At 44.0% G+C, this 15,869-nt stretch overlaps 1 protein-coding gene across 3 annotated transcripts in view; it reads right to left on the reverse strand.

Moving 5' to 3' along the window:
- Nucleotides 1–15,052, reverse strand: part of megf11 (multiple EGF-like-domains 11) — a 207,592-nt gene extending 192,540 nt beyond the window's left edge. For all 3 annotated transcript variants that reach the window (XR_004222063.1, XM_018092496.2, XM_002938361.5), the window contains exon 1: nt 14,726–15,052. The gene's annotated coding sequence lies outside the window, so the exon portion shown is untranslated. The remainder of the gene's footprint in view (nt 1–14,725) is intronic.
- Between the last annotated feature and the right edge of the window lie 817 nt (nt 15,053–15,869).

Genomic DNA, 15,869 nt, shown 5'->3' on the forward strand with positions numbered 1-15,869 from the left:
GTGCTCTGCTCATTCTACAATACACTTACAGAAAAAGTGCTTCAGTTGTTTGGATTCCAATACCTGATGCTGATGCCCAGCTGTCTAGTCAAGACCTTTGCATTTCTGTTATTTCCTCTTGTATGTCACTGTGCTACTGAATTAATTGTATTTACATATTCACCTTTCCCTTTACTTTAGGTTTCCCTCAGGATTAACAACACCACATTTCATTCAAGCACACAGGCTTCTGGCTACCAGCAATTTCCTTTTTACTCCAGTCTCTATTTTACACCACACATACAAGCATTTACCAAATTCTGCAGCTTTTATCTGTGCAACATTGCTAAATTCAACCTTTAGAAACAGCCAACACTTATTGGCTTTTTTATTACTTCCTGCCTAGTCTCCTGCAATTTATTCCTTACAGGTGCAATCTACCATTCACAACTACAGTCTTTTCTAAATGCTGCCACTAGACTCATCCACTTTTCTAATCATTCCATGTACGCTGCTTTCCTGTGCAAATCCTTTCACTGACTCCCAATTTCATCTGGAATTAAATTGAAACTACGAAAACTTAACAATAGTAATAATAAAATCACTCCCCACATCTCAGCTTTAATATCAAATTACACAATACCTAAATAGCGCCTCTCACCTTCATGCACCTTTTCCTCTAATTTATTTTATTCATCTTATTTTTGACTGCAAGACTGAAAACTATTAAGCTACTGCCACACAGGGGTAATTGTCTGCCTTCTTGGCAGATACACATAGGCTAAAAATTTTCCCCTATGCTCCTAAACATCTTTATGTGCCTGCGTCGGCTGAATGCAGACACACAGAGCGTATTTCAGCACGAAACTGCAAATTTAATCAGTTTCTCACTCAAATCCACTCCGCATGGCTGCACTCGGGTGCAGGTACATCCAGAAAGTTTGAGGATCTTTGGGGCAGATTCTCGGCCTGAGTTTATCCACAGGCTTAGAATCGCCTACTAGTGATGCTTGGGTTGATCCGCAGCTGTCGGATTTACACTTAGGTCAGACGGGGGAAGGGTTGAAATTTGCCCACCATTGTGGGTTCTAGTTGGGTGCAGGTCAGAATGGGGAAATACACTGTTCCTCTGCTCCTGGAGTTTCCTTCTCTTGGAACCTAAGGTACACAAAGAAGTAGAATACAGCACGGAAAGATGCAGATACGGTTGGATGTGGGTCCTACAATGGCAACATTTTGCGGGTTGGGGTTGGGTGCAGGTTAAGGTTTTGCCTGTTATAAAGATAATTAAAAATCTGAGTTGTCATTCATATGTTGGCTGCCTCACCTCTATGCCTCAAGCATTGAAGCGGGGCATTTTCCATTCTGCACTTCCTATATGTCACTGCACTCCTCTCATTACCCCTCTCTACTCACTGTATATAATTGTATAGCCTGTGCATGGGCATCAGGTCCCCCATTCTGGCACATACACAAGATTTTGGAATGATGCAAATTTGCCTTAATAACAGCATCCACAAAATCATGCCGGCCTGGTGTGAATTTACACAATTTATAAAGTTTAGTTTGCCTGAAATAGAAATTTAGAATTATTTCTTTGGGTAACAGGTCCCCATTAAATAAGCCTATTGGATGTACCCTGAATGTTTTTGGCAACCTCATATGGCAGTTGCCCTCCATTTCGATTGTAAGATCTAGCTAATTGTAAGGTTGATTCTGTAATTCTTGTTTCTCAAAATAATTTCCAGTATTTTCCTTGAAAGCTTTTTTAGCAGATATTTATGAAATGTGCTTTATGCACTTGAAAATACACATTATGGCCAAAAATATCAGGACACTGTCTAAATTACCTGTCCTCACTCAGTGCTGAGATCAAGACTGTTTCCTAAGCAGTCAGTACAAGAGCTATTTGTAGGAAGTATAAGATTGGAACACAAACCATATGCAATGCCAAGCATTGGCCTGAGTGGTGTAATGGTCATTCACACTGGATACTGGAACTGTGTCTGTTTGAGTGATATATCTCACAATTTGATGAGAGCAACTGGGTTTGGCAGATGTAGGTGTATACTACCTGCCTGAATGCATAATGCTGACACTAAAGTTTGGCAGAGGAGGAATAATGGTTTTGGGCAGTTCCATGGTTTGGGCTAGGGCCTCTGGCTCCACCAAGACAAAGCCTATTTATGGTATAGTGATGTTTTGGACAATTCTGAACTTCCCACTTTCTGAAAACCTTTTGGGGAGTGCAAACTTTGGGGGCTCTTTGCTATTGCTGAATGGAAGCAAATCTTTCCAACCATATTCCAAAATCTAGCAGAAAGCCTTCTCAGAAGAGCAAAGGCTGTTAAAGCAGCAAAGAGAGGTGCAATATCATATTAATATCATTGTTTGGAAATGAGGTGTTAGATAGGTGTATGGATACATTTTGCCATACTGGGGCATATTGGTTACCATAATGCAAAAAGTCCAGCACATCTATCTCCACCAAAGTTTGAGTAATTTTTGTGATGACATTATGAATTTACTACATATCAGAATTGCGCCAATGTGAGTGTAATCCAACAGTGGCAAAAATATGTCACATAATTACTTCTGCGTATTATTCAAATGGATAAAATACGACAAATCTCCCTTGTTGTGGGCAACTAATCTCCCTGATATGCCATCCCGCTGGCTTGAATGTAAATCGCCTGTGTGAAGGCATATGCGGCGCCGCGATTTCCACAAATCGCAGAAGTTGCCTTGAGAGGAAACTTCTGCGATTTCGCTGCCGAGTATGTGATCCCCCCGGCGATTTACATTCTCGCTGGTGGGATGGCATTTCGGGGAGATTACCGTATATACTCGAGTATAAGCCGAGTTTTCCAGCACTCAACATGTGCTTAAAAAGGAATCCTCGGCTTATACTCGAGTCAAGCCGGCTCACTTGTCCTCCCTGCACATCGGTTGGCAGATCATGAACCAAGGAACGAGGCGCAACCCCCCACGATCGTCGCGTGTGTACGGGGAGAGCATGCAGCGCCATGGGTGTGTCCCGGCGCGCCGCAGTGGGTGGGGCCAGCGCAGTCTCTTCGTTTATGATGAGGAAGGATGTGCAGGTCGGGGGTGCAGGTGCAAGCGCGCCGCATGGGGGTGGGGCCGCAGTCCCTTCGTTATGCTGAGGAAGGATGTGCAGGTGCAAGCGCGCCGCACGGGGGGTATGCTGCCCTTTCGATTAAGCTGCGGATGGATGTGCAGGTCGGGGGTACAGGTGTATGGTCGCCGCAAGGGGGGGGGGCGCAGTCCCTTCGTTATGCTGAGGACGAATGTGCAGGTCGGGGTGCAGGTAGGGGCCGCCGCGCGGCCTTCCTTCATGCTCTAAGGACGGATCTGCAGGTTGGGGGTGCACCATTTCATGTTCCACATAAAGCTCACAGTGTACATTTCCCTGCTGTTGTGTTTTTAGCTAACAGAATTTGTTTAATAATAGCCCACCTGGGGTGAGGTGGAGCTGAATATTGACAAAGCCAAGCAACACTCTGTAAAAGTCAAGGGCTGAGTTCCCTGTTAGTAATATGCTGGCAGTGCAGCCCTTATTTTATAGCAGTGTGGCAGGAGAAGCAGTAATCATACAGTGATAGATACTTAACTACTATACTTGTGGTGGCCCAAGTGTAGCATACTGCTGTTATGCATTCTGCAGCATTATTACTCCAGCGGGTATGGCATAACATACAGTTATGGCAACATATCCTAACAGGGCAAATCTGTGCAGGACTATCATTACCTAGACACTACAAAAATGAAATGAGATATTAACCTGTACAGCCTTGCATGTGGTTATCTTATGTTGGATGCGCCTCATTTTCCAGCCCACACCTTGTGTTTATTTATATGGTAGTCATGTAAGCACTTGTGAGTGTCCTTTTATTAAATAATTTGATTATTGAAACTTAGCAGTAGCGGCTGCATTTCCCACCCTAGGCTTATACTCGAGTCAATACGTTTTTCCTGTTTTCTTAGGGAAAATTAGGTACCTCGGCTTATACTCGGATCGGCTTATACTCGAGTATATACGGTAGTCGCCGGCGACAAGGGAGATTTGTCACAGGCGACTAATCTCCCCGTCTGCCACGGCCCTTAATTAATATGCCGCTTAGTGTATATAGGAGCAAGTAGCATATTGTAGCATATTGTGCACTAGGCACATACCTTTCTGTTGCCAACCCCTAGTTCAGGCCCTTGATCCACCACTGACCCGACTCCCATGTTGCTAGGGTGCTCATTCGCCCAGCACTAATAACAGCTGACCATGGCTAGAAGGCAATAAGTTGTAGACCTGTTAAACTACCATTTAGTAAAACACACTATTTGAGAAAAAACATATTTTAGAGATAAACGTTCCCTTTTATTCATCATTGGTTTGTCCTAATGCAGCTATGCCATATTTAAAACCATGGATGCAGATGTGTTAATAAAAGCTACACAAATGGTGACCTTGTTTACAGACGAAGAAGCCTCAGTAACTAGGATTTCAAAAATCTACATGATAAATTAAAAGGCCTATTGGGACCTTCTACAAGAGAGCTGTCTAATGAGCAGTGACTGGATCAGACAGGAACTGCAGCAAGAATAATACCTAGAATACTACTTTATATGACCAAGTGCCTAACAATTTCATTCTAAACTCTATGCTCAAGCAATAAAATATGTTGGGTGACGTTTTATAAAATATTTATACCTATAAATACCCTTAGGATATGTGTACAAAGCAATGTAAGCTGTGCTCTGTGTGTTCAGCACCACAACACATTGTAGGATTGTAGCTCAGGGCAGGTATTTACACATCTGCCCCTTATTTTTGTAATTGAGATATGACAGCAACACAAACACAGAAAAAAACACAACAAAATTAATCTACCTTCAATGCAAGTGACCACATTTTAAATAAAGGGCACAAAGGGAAATTTTGAGAGCTTTGTAGCACCATGGAAGTGCCTGAAACAATCCAAGTGGCTCTTCTTATTTTAAGGGTGAAAACACATGGAGCTACTAGTGGCCCAGTGTGTCTTCACCCTTAAGGTCCCCATACACGGGTCAATAGTAGCTGCCGATATCGGTCCCTTGGACCGATTCGGCAGCTAATCTGCCCATGTATGGGCACTCCCGACAGGCCTGCCCGACCGATATCTGGCCTGAAATCGGCCAGATCTCGATCGGGCAGGTTAGAAAATCTTGTCGGATCGGGGGCCGCATTGGCTCATTGATGCGGTCCCTGGACCGACTTTTTCTATACCTGCCGTGGGGCCAAACGATCAAATTACCCTAAATTCCCCCAATATCGCCCACCCATAGGTGGGGATATTGGGAGAAGATCCGCTCGCTTGGCGACATCGCCAAATGAGCAGATCTTATGGTGTATGGGCGAAAATGTAAATCGCCGTTGGGATGGCATATGGGTCGTTGCGATGTCCCGCAGTTGCAGGTAGATTTGACGCTGGGCGACTAATCTCCCTGTGTACCCCTGCCCTTAGGGTCAAGACACATGGAGCTACTAGTAGCAGCTACTTATCTTGGCTACTAAAATAGACAATCCTGATCATTTACTGATAATTGTCTCTACGTTTGTTTTAGCAGAGGCAATTCTTGGTATTATCTATGGCAGAGTATTTTCTGGCATTTAGTAGCTGTTAAAGTAGCTGCTACTAGTAGCTCCATGTGTCTTTGCCCTAAAACTATCGGTGCAATACTTTCAAGCAATACATGTCATTTGCTTTACCAAATTTGTATTGCAAGCATAACACCAGCCCAGAAGGCGATTTCAAGTGGAGTAACACCCTGTGTAGCTTATTTAAGGACTGCCACATTTTGGGGACACACCGCTTTATCAAGCAGGCATATCAGTGTGCAATAGAGTATATAAAGACAAACACTTGCATAATTAACAAGATGCAAATTTTACAAAGTCCAAGAAAGCCAGTCAATACAATTCCAAAAGTGAAAGGTCCCAAAAGTCCAAAAAGTCATGTTTAAATACAAGGATAAAGTTTAATTCCATTCAAATGACACAGTGGGTGTTTGCTAACAATTCACATTACAAATACGCGGGGGAGATAATATTTAGTCCAATGCACATGTAGATACAAAAAGCTTTGATGACAAAATGCTCAAAACCATGTTTGTGTGTGTGCGTGCAATAATAAGTCTTGATAGCCAAAACTGTTGTTCCAAGATAACAGTAAATCAGTTCAGTATATCAGTATAGGGGTAATGTGGTGCAGGAGTACTGAACAGCATATTAAAATGGATGTGATTTTCTTATGTGGCCTGTGAAGAAACCTGTGACACCAGACTGACAATGATACCAGAACTTTGTCCTGTGTTTGCATGTAATATAAGGGATCTGATCATCTGTTTCACAAGCCAATTCCACTTTATATGTTTATGGGGTCGTAAGCTTCACCTGCAGCATCTTGTAATCAATTCAATATATGAAGCCTCTGTCAACCAAACCTGCCATGCTTAAACACAGTCCTTGTGGCCTCACTAGTTTTAATACTTATATTGACTGTTAAATACAACTACTGTACAAATGAACCCTCTTGCCATAGGCTGGGTGCTACTGTACTGTAGGGTCTTGAAAAGTGCTTTTGTCAGTCCAGAGAGCCAGATATCTTTAGGATATCCTTTATTTTTCCAGGTATGATAGTGTCTTGGCCATGCCAAAATTAGCCAAGTGCCCCAGTCTAGCTTTCCCACTGATTACATTGGGCACTTGGCTTATCCATGAATGCTTTAGGATTTAGATCATAGAGGTTATAGCTATTGTTATACAGTTCTCTGAGATGGCAAAATGCCATTTTCAAAAATCAGACTTCAGGTAGCCTGCAGCCTGGCTGATGAAGCTTTTACAGAATAGCTGGTGTGCTATTGGTAACAGAAAATGTAATATCTTATGTTAAATATAAGCATATCCTAGGAATGTTTTTGTCTCCAAGTATACTAGACTGTAAGCTCTGCATAGCAGGTCTTACACTTTTCCTTTTGTATTGCATTTTCTGTATTAAAGATTCTATCTGGCACTGGGATGCGGAATATAGTAAAATAAAATGTGGGAATATGTGAATGACTGGCTCAGACAACACTGTTTTATAGCAATGATATATACAAACACGTCCTTTAAAGGGAGGATCTAAAAATAATTTGGAAAGCCAAAAGTGTCCTTAAACTAAAAGAAGCCTTATATTACATATAGCACAAATCATTGCACATACAAAAACACATTTGAGTGAATTGGCCCTTGATACCTATAATATTTGCTGATTTTAGTTAGGATATACAGTGACCCCGAACTGTATTCCTGCATGATAAATGAACCGTACATTTGTAATCTGAAGCTCTGTAACAACCAGCCTTTCGTTAAGCCACACTGGAATCACTAATGAGATCACGTTCCTCTGCACTCCACACCTGGCTCTCACCAGTAGCCGATGAACACAGTGTGCTAGCCCAGACTGCCAGCTGCTTGCAGGCAACACAATTATTGGGCAGTATCGATAAAAAAGGATTAAGCAACATCAAGTAACTGACTCTTCAGCAGAGACAGAGTTAAGATTACGCCTGCGCACAAGATACACAAAATAAGTTCACATTCCCACCCCTATTCTTTGAACTTGCCTTTCTCCTTCTGCTTCAGATGTTCACTATTCTCCACTTGTCAAAGAAGGTATTTTAAAGTCAAAAACATTTCTCTGCTCCTTTCATGCTGTATTGCTCTCTGGGGCCAAAGGAAAGACATGTCTGTGACAGGACATTCTTCTTGGAAGAGAACAAATTGGTTCAGCAATGCTAAGTGACACCACTTTGCCTAGCGCTGTAAGTGCCGACCCAGCTGGGAGAGGCTGCCCCCTTGGGACAGCAGGCTCCATAGTGATGGATTGTTACCTTGCTCATTGCCTAAGGAAACTTAAGACCCAGCACTGCAATGTTGGGTCAGCCCTTGGGCTTATATTTCCACTTTCCTGTAAACAGATGCCTGGCTGTGAAGAGGTTAATTATTCTAACTACACAATGAATTGGGCTTAATTTAACATATCCACTTATTTGTAGGTACTATGGTTGAAAACTGGACCCCCAGTGTTTTTATATCTCTCTCTCTGTAGATATTAGTATGTTACTGTGCCTTCTGTGAATATTGTGCCCCATTATACAGAAGGGACAGATGGCAAGCAAGTTCATATAGTACTGAAGAAATAAACTGATTTTGTTTTATTTTACATTTTCCAAACAACAGTATGTATTTTATACATGCCTCCCACAGGTACAGTATTCTGTGTTACACAGTATTTATAGATCATTCATGGAGAACCTGCAGTGCCCTTTCCACTGAATTTGGTAATACTAAGAATAAGTAAAACAGTTTCATTTCTTAAAATCCTACAACACATGGCCATATTTAATTCTTTTTAAGAAAGGCCTTTCATTTAGTAACCAATATCCAGTCTTAGTGACGTTTAGTAGCAGCAAGGATGCAAAGGGACTGGATACAGTGGCTCTGAATAAAAAAGTAGCAAGAGGAAATCGGTAATAAAGTATATCATTTGGCTAATGGGCTAATTCTTCAGCACATTCACAAATTTTGTTTTCTATACAACTTAGAATTAGTGTTTTCAGTTAGTAAAATAAAAATTCCAAGTACTGAGAAGCATGTTATTCTACAAAGATCTCATGCAGCCTATAGTAGGAGGTGCGTTAGTTTTGTAAGGACAGTATGGATTACAAAGGTTTTTCAGCACAGTAAATATAATTGTCCAATATAACTAGGGATGCACCGAACCCAGTTTTTCGGGTTCCGACGAACCCCCGAATCCTTATTAGCTAATGCTAATTAGAAATAGAAGGGTTAAATGGTTAAATTTTCCACTTCCGTGTTCACGCGGTGACATTTAACCCTTCAAACCAGATTTGGTTCGGCCAGGACCATGGATTCGGCTGAATCCGAACCCTGAGAAAAAGGCCAAATCCTGGCCGAATACCGATCCGAATCCTGGATTCAGTGCATCCCATATAACATAGAATATACAGTACACCTTTATTAATACATGCAGTGCTATAGGAATCATCAGGAGTCTGAGAACAATTTTTGTTGTTACTGCTGAGATGCAACTATTAATGGTACATGCAGCTGTTTTTAATTATCGAAAAGGCCTACTCTTACTCTTACTCTCTACTAATGTTACAGCCAATCAATAGTCACTGAAGGGCCTCCTGAGCACTACTAGCTGACTCTAGTTTATAAACTGACGTGGGTTAAAATTGGCAGGAACAAGTTGTTTTCTCGGCCTATTAAGATGGACATATATGTTCAGATTTTTGTCTTCTTCCGCCGAAAGTTCGGATATCGAGTGTATGTTTAAATGCAACAATCTAAAACTAACATTCAGATTGAAATTGTAGGATAAAGCCCTAAAAATAAAGGATATCCTGAACATAAAATAATTGGCCGACATCAATCGTACGAAAGTGATGTCCCAGAAATGCATTGTAGGTCACCCAAGAATATTGCCAGATACACAATACATGCATAGATTTTATCGTTATCCAACTGAAATTTTCTAACCTGTCCGATCGACTATACAACCGCCATGATGCAACAATTATCGGGACAATAATTCAGAACCCACATATGGTCTGAAAATAATATAAAGTTTCGTATGAGGTGCATTTATGGGCAGCTTTAAGGTGGCCATACACCTTACAATTATGATCTTTCCTGTGACCATTGGTCCCAGAAAACATTGCTCGCACCCTCCACTAATGTTCAGAGCTGAATAATCAGATATGAAGGTAGAAACAATAGGAATTCTACCCCTATCTGACAATTCAGCCCTATACGCTTGCCTTTGCTCATCAAAATTTTCTGTCTCATCCGATCGATGAGACGACCGATATCGAAGGCTTTTTTGATTTGGCAATTCACCATATAGGCACCGCATATCGGATGAAACTTAATGTTGGTGCTTTTATGACAAGCTTTAGGGCAGTGGCACACGGGGAGATTAGTCGCCCTGTGGCAAATCTGCGTTATTGCGGGCAACTAATCTCCCCCTGGCAAGAATGTAAATTGCTGGTGGGATGCCCTACTAGTTGCTATGATTCCCCGAAGTCGCTCAAGTTTCCTTGAGAGGCAACTTCGGGATATTGTAGCGAGGCGTATGCCATCCCACTGGCAATTTACATTCTTGCTGGTGGGATGGCATTGCGGGGTGATTTGTCACCCACAGTAATGAAAATTTTTTCACGGGGCAACTAATCTCCCTATGTGCCACGGTCCTTATACAAGGTGAAATCACGGGGTCGTAGGATAAGGTTAGGAGAATGGAAATGAAACCAATTCAATGATGGTTTGGTAAAATACGTAAAACTGAAGTAAAATGAAAGGGAATTACATCTTGCAGTCTATTTACAGTGCCATCTAGACAGAAGAAGAAGCTTGGTAACCACACAGCACTCTGACCGAGGCCTGCTGCGGCTGGAGTTTTAGCCAAACTGGATGTGCTTATAATAATGTGTTCTGACTGTGAGAGAAAAGTCTGCGTCACTTTGTCAGTGGCCAGCAGTTAGAGGCAGACTTCGAGCGAAGCAGCGCCTGGAGACAGTGCTATGCACAAGGTCGGACTGGACACTGGGAAAAATCCAGGTCGGCCCCGGCTCTAGTGGGCCCCGGCGGCCAAGACCCGACCCTCGCTCCCCCTGCCCGACTGTTCCTCCCCTGACGCGTTAAATGTACGCACTCAGGGGAGGACGACGGGTGGGGGGCCCTGCAAGGGGGGTTAGGGGGGCCCCTGCGAGGGGGGGCACGGCACCTGCAGGGCCCCTGGGGCGGGAGCCCCGGTGGGCCCTTCACCATCGGTCCGACCCTGGCTATGCATACACTGCAAGGAACACAAGCCGCCAGTCCCAGGCAACGGTGAATACGTGAGGAGGCGAAGGGGAAAGAAAAGGCGGCAGAACTTTAAAAGTCCGCAGCCATGAATGAAGTCCTGCGATCCTGCAGAAGAGGCACCTGCTTAGGGCACAATGATTGGGGGGCCCCAGGCAAGAGCTTCTCCTGCCTACCCCTAGTCCGCGCTTGTCATTGCCCTTGTCTGTTCCCTAGGGTGCCCTGTCGGCTTGGCCTGCCCTTTACTCCTAGGCAGAAAAGGCAATATCTGAGTGTTGCATACAAAGGGCTGCCTACAATGATCATATGTAGCTTATTATATGTTAAGGGTGAATTAAAATGTAAATTTTGCATAATAAAAAAAGAATATTAAATTCTATTGCTATTTATTCATTTAAAATGTTCAATTGTTTTCTAGTTATTTGTAAATGACATTGATATTGAATGCGGCATCTGTCTTTTCCTATTCTCTGCACTACTGGTCCTCACTACATGTACTGTGTAATAACGTTGCCGTTGTCGGCTCCCATCCCTGCCACACTCCAGATGAAGTTCCCAGAAGACCTTACATGTTCTGTGATTAACTGACCTGCAAAGAACAGTTATCAAAGAAATGTGAAAGGAATGGTAGGAAATAGTTTTAATGGTGCATATAGTCGAAAAGCCATCAAACCCCTTCTTGAAGCTATCTAATGTATCTGTCAGTACATCCACTTCAGGGAGAGAATTCCACAACTTCACCTTTGCTGACTATAAAGATAGAACCTTCTTTCTTCCCAGTGGATGCCCTTGTGTCTGCTGGAAGGACCCATTGCTGAATAAAGTATTAGAGAGTTTGCTGTATGGTCCCCTTGTATACATTTATACATCGTTTTCATATCCCCCCTTAGGGCCCTGACAGATGGAATGTTTTATTATGGCCCAAAAATACTTGGCCATCCAGATTCGCTGAAATCGCTGCATGTGGCAATCCCAGGTTATCACAAGAAAACGCCATATTCACCATTTTGATGCTATTACCTGGGATCACCACATATTAAGTGTTTGTAATGCTGTTATTCAAATGAACGCAGATGGGCAGGTATTTTGGTTGCTTTATCACCTATTATCTCAGTTTTTCCTATAGGTGCTGCTGTGTTGTTATCCCTAATGCTTCTATAGGTTCTACTGTGTGCATATTTATAAAGAACCATCATATTCCACTGTACGGTAGGTGAGTGTATAAAGCCTGTTCAGTAGAGCTTACAATCTATAGGTGCTGCTGTGCTACTATTTCCACTGCTACTATAGATGCTGCTGTACTGTAATCCCTACAGTGACTGTAGGTGCTACTGTACTATTATCCCCACTGCTACTATAGGTGCTACTGTGCTATTATCCCAACTGCTACTATAGGTGTTACTGTGCTATTATCCCAACTGCTACTATAGGTGTTACTGTGCTATTATCCCAACTGCTACTATAGGTGTTACTGTGCTATTATCCCAACTGCTACTATAGGTGTTACTGTGCTATTATCCCAACTGCTACTATAGGTGCTACTGTGCTATTATCCCAACTGCTACTATAGGTGCTACTGTGCTATTATCCCAACTGCTACTATTGGTGCTACTGTGCTATTATCCCAACTGCTACTATAGGTGCTACTGTGCTATTATCCCCACTTGTGCTATAGGTGCTACTGTGCTATTATCCCCACTGCTACTATAGATGCTACTGTACAATTATCCCCAACTGCTACTATAGGTGCTACTGTGCTATTATCCCCACTTGTGCTATAGGTTCTACTGTGCTATTATCCCCACTGCTACTATAGGTGCTACTGTACAATTATCCCCAACTGCTACTATAGGTGCTACTATACTATTATTCCCACTGCCGCTATAGGTGCTACTGTACTATTATCCCCACTGCTACCATAGGTGCTACAGTACAATTATCCTCAACTGCTACTATAGGTGCTACTGTACTATTATTCCCACTGCAGCTATAGGTGCTACTGTACTATAATCCCCAACTGCTACTTTAGGTGCTACTGTACTATTATCCCCACTGCTACTATAGGCGCTACTGTGCTATTATCCCCACCACTACTACAGGTTCTACTGTATTAGTATCCACAACTGCTACTATAGGTGCTACTGTACAATTATCCCCACTGCTACCATAGGTGCTACTGTGCTATTACCCCTAACTGCTGCTATTGGTGCTACTGTACTATTATCCCCACTGCTACTATAGGCGCTACTGTGCTATTATCCCCACCACTACTACAGGTTCTACTGTATTAGTATCCACAACTGCTACTATAGGTGCTACTGTACAATTATCCCCACTGCAGCTATAGGTGCTACTGTACTATAATCCCCAACTGCTACTTTAGGTGCTACTGTACTATTATTCCCACTGCAGCAATAGGTGCTACTGTGCTATTAACCCCAACTGCTACTAAAGGTGCTGCTGTGCTTTTACCCCTACTTCTCCTATAGGTGCTGCTTTACATATTTATAAAGCACCAATATATTTCACAGCACTGCACACCAGAATGGCCAATACAACAAACATACAGCTTTCTTAAATATATTGACCTATACAGAAGGTGAAGGGGGCCCTGTTTAATCTTCAATCAGTAGGTGCTAAAACTGCTGTACAATTAATATCATTTTTAGAAAGTAACCAGCAAGAAAAGTAACCAGGCAAACAGTGTAAATGTGCAATACTTTAGCAAGCACATACTCCAGCTGTTGCTCAACTACAATTATCAGCGTCCCCCAGTGGGCACTGTAGTTTTGCAGCAGCCGGAGTGCCAAAGGATGCCCATCCCTGCACAAACTCTGGGTATAGGGGGCTGCTGGGGGTAGAACAGGTACCAGGATGATAACCAATGGATAAGCACAAAGTGCAGTGACAAGCCCACCTGCCTTGCAGACTGCTCCTCATACACTGTACATTCCTTTCTACTTGTAATCAGTACACAAGGCAAGATATATTTATACACGAATTAAATGCCAATAACATCACCCCGTACACTGGCTCTGCTATCAGACTGTAAGCAGCCGCTCCACGGCCCAAAATACTGCATTAAATCAATGTGTATGGGGCAGCTGTCAGTATGAGCCCAGCAGCGGCTGCCAGTGCCCGGCTTGGCCATGGGCGAACGAGTGCGCTTGGGACTGTGCCGGGTTACACGGAGCGGGGAGGGTATCGGGCAGGGTATGGGGCAGGGTATCGGGGAGGGTATCGGGCAAGGTATCGGCGCTGGGCACAGTGGGCAGGGTATCGGCGCTGGGCACAGAGGGCAAGGTATCGGGCAGGGTATCTGACAGGGTATCGGCGCTGGGCACAGTGGGCAGGGTATCAGGCAGAGTATCGGGCAAGGTATCGGCGCTGGGCACAGTGGGCAAGGTATCAGGCAGAGTATCGGGCAGGGTATCGGCGCTGGGCACAGTGGGCAGACCGGACAGCAATGACTGCAGACAATGACTGCAATGCTCCGCAAAGCACGACTGAATTAGTCAGTAAACACAAAGAAGTTTGCATTGGCTCTGCTGCCCGCACACCGGCACGAAACGACTCGTCCGAAAATAAAAGTATCTCCATGGATATTCCCAAGGCAGATGTGCGCAGCCCGGTGCGATGAGAAGGTGCAATGGGCTTCAAGCAAAGTGCCAAGAAGGGGCAACTCGCTCATTGGGAATCACAAGGGTATCGCTCAAGTTTCAGGGCTGAGACCCTACAGTATTTCATTGCTGCCCGACCCGACCCCCCAGCACTCACACAATCCCAGCTACCTGGCCGGTACATTCGCCCCACAGCTCTTACCTCCTGCTCAGAACTCCCAGCCAGAGGGGTGATACTCAGAGAGGTCTCCTGTCTGCTGCTCTCCTGTCAGTCATTATGGGGAGGATGAGCACCGACACCAGCCCCCCTCCCTTTCCCAGCCCCGGGCTTCTCCCCCACGTGTCCCCGGCTCAGTTGCTGACGGTCCAGGCGGGACACGTTCCCTCCCCCCGGTGATGACTCAATCCCAGTCCCTTCGGCTGCTCGGAGGGTGCTCGGTACTCGGCTGTCGCTCAGCTTCCCTTGCAATGCGCAGCCCGGATCATTGATCACAGGTCAGGCTGCTGAATAAGCTGTTAACTCCTCTGAGTGCAGGGCAGCGCTGCTCCTCTCTCTCCTCTCTCTCTGGATGCGGACTGAACGCTGCCAGGCAGGCAACCTCCTCCCCACAGAGGCATGGGGGTTCCACTACTCCCAAAGTACCTTTACAATGTCATGTAAGCTTAGATTGTTATGTAGAAATGTATACATGTGCCATTGCTCATGTTGACTTGAAACTCTATGACATTTTTTAGCAATTGGGTGGGTACCGGTTTCGGACTGTACGCCCTAGTGCCCACCACTATACCCAACAGGTTGTACCGACTGTGGCAAGTAAATGTAAAACTATGCTAAATGGCATAAATGTTACATGACTGGTGAAAATAGGAAAACAGTTGATGACAATTATTCCCAGTGTCAGCCCACCAGAAAACCTTAGACCATGGGCCCACGCTCCAAACTATTTCTCCTCCTTTACTCACTCAACCACTTTATTCTCCTAATCTCTTTTATTTACATGCTAGCATCTATTCTTCCATCTATTTCTCCTATTTGTTTCCATTGAGAAATAGGGTATGATCATGAAACAGGCCAAATGGGCAGGAGCAGGAGGGCCCACTGACCCCTGGGCCCACCGGGAGTTTTCCTGGTATCCTGGTGGGCCAGTCCGACACTGATTATTCCTCAGTTGAGCCTGGGGGTAACACAGGTTGGTAATGGCTGCTCTATATACATGGTATGGTAACAGGTATGTGGGCATTCTGTCTAAACCCAACATCACAATAGTTAATGTCTTGTGTTGGCTGGAATGGTGTTAACATCACCTCCATTGGATTCTGGAGTAGAGGAAACATGTCCTTTGAAG

The sequence above is a fragment of the Xenopus tropicalis genome, chromosome 3 (assembly GCF_000004195.4).
Source record: "Xenopus tropicalis strain Nigerian chromosome 3, UCB_Xtro_10.0, whole genome shotgun sequence".
NCBI classification, from domain to species: Eukaryota; Metazoa; Chordata; class Amphibia; order Anura; family Pipidae; genus Xenopus; species Xenopus tropicalis.